Genomic DNA, 1338 nt, shown 5'->3' on the forward strand with positions numbered 1-1338 from the left:
ATATATATATATATAAAAAAGAAAAACGAAGAGAAAAAAGAGAGAGAATAAGAGTTGTACCTCATGGGATGGAATGATGGATTGACTTCCCTTTTGTCGACAATTAAACTTGAAGCATCATGCTATTGCCAAGAGGATATTTAACGTTAATGTTTTTAACAGATGTAGATATTTAGGGTATGATAAATGATATAATATTTTCTGATAATTGAAGTAGGTTATAAGAAAAAGTTTCTTTGGTGAAGCCACTTATACTTATTTATATAAGATTTAGGTGCTCTTTAGGGGTGTGATATGTCATCAAAATATTCACTTTCATCGGGCAAAAATCTCGATGCAACATGAGTCGGAAGCTTTAAAAATTAAATTCAGGATCATCTGAACTTTGATTTTTGCAAACCTATAAGCAAATTGATCATCTCAGAGAGACAAACCCAACGATATCAAATTTAGTTCAATTCGAGACCAAATGAGCCCAAACCAAAGGATAAAAGATTACTTAAAAGCTTTAGAGTATTAATTGGGTGACCAAATGATATTTGAATAAAGCATGCTTATAATCGAATCGAGCTACTCAACGAGATGAAACCGACGAGCCCAAGATTACTCCATTCTGACATCTCTAAGGCACTTAAATGCTTGATAAATGCTCCATGATAAATGGGGATCATTATGAGCCGTCCGATGGAACACTCCTAGTATGTCCTTGATCTTTTCCATGATTACTAGGCATGTCATTCCCAAAAAATTATAAATATATCCCTCATTCTTCACATGAGGAGGAGGAAGAAAGATGAAGATTTGGGACCTCTCTTTCACCAACCGTTGTTGGACTTCTGTCTGTTCGTTGGCTACCATCATACCTCTACTCGACCACCAACGGTCATCGAACTTTGCTCTTTCGTTGGTCGATGTCGGTTCTCTTCCTGACCATCAACCGTCTCTGGACTTTCGCCTGTACGTTAGTCATCACCGGTCCTCTTCACAACCACTGACCATTGTAGGAAATCCATCCGTTTATTAACTACCTTTAGATTTCTCCCCATAGATAATGCCAAACTGCTGCATCCTAGAATATTCGCAGCGGTAGAGAGATATAAAGTTTAGCATCATAGCTTTATACAAAGATTCAACACACAAACATATAAAATAGTAATGTGCATCATCTATAGGAGATACTACGACCAGACTTATGCCTATTCTACGATTATGATGGGAGAATGGAAATTTTTAAATAAACTCTTTATATCCTTTCCTTCAAGCACCAATAAATACCCCCCTTGGGGGTGGGGGAAAAGAAAAATTTTTTAAGCCCTATTTCCAAAAAAAAAAAAAAAA

This window comes from Dendrobium catenatum, unplaced genomic scaffold (assembly GCF_001605985.2).
Source record: "Dendrobium catenatum unplaced genomic scaffold, ASM160598v2 fragScaff_scaffold_384, whole genome shotgun sequence".
NCBI classification, from domain to species: domain Eukaryota; kingdom Viridiplantae; phylum Streptophyta; class Magnoliopsida; order Asparagales; family Orchidaceae; genus Dendrobium; species Dendrobium catenatum.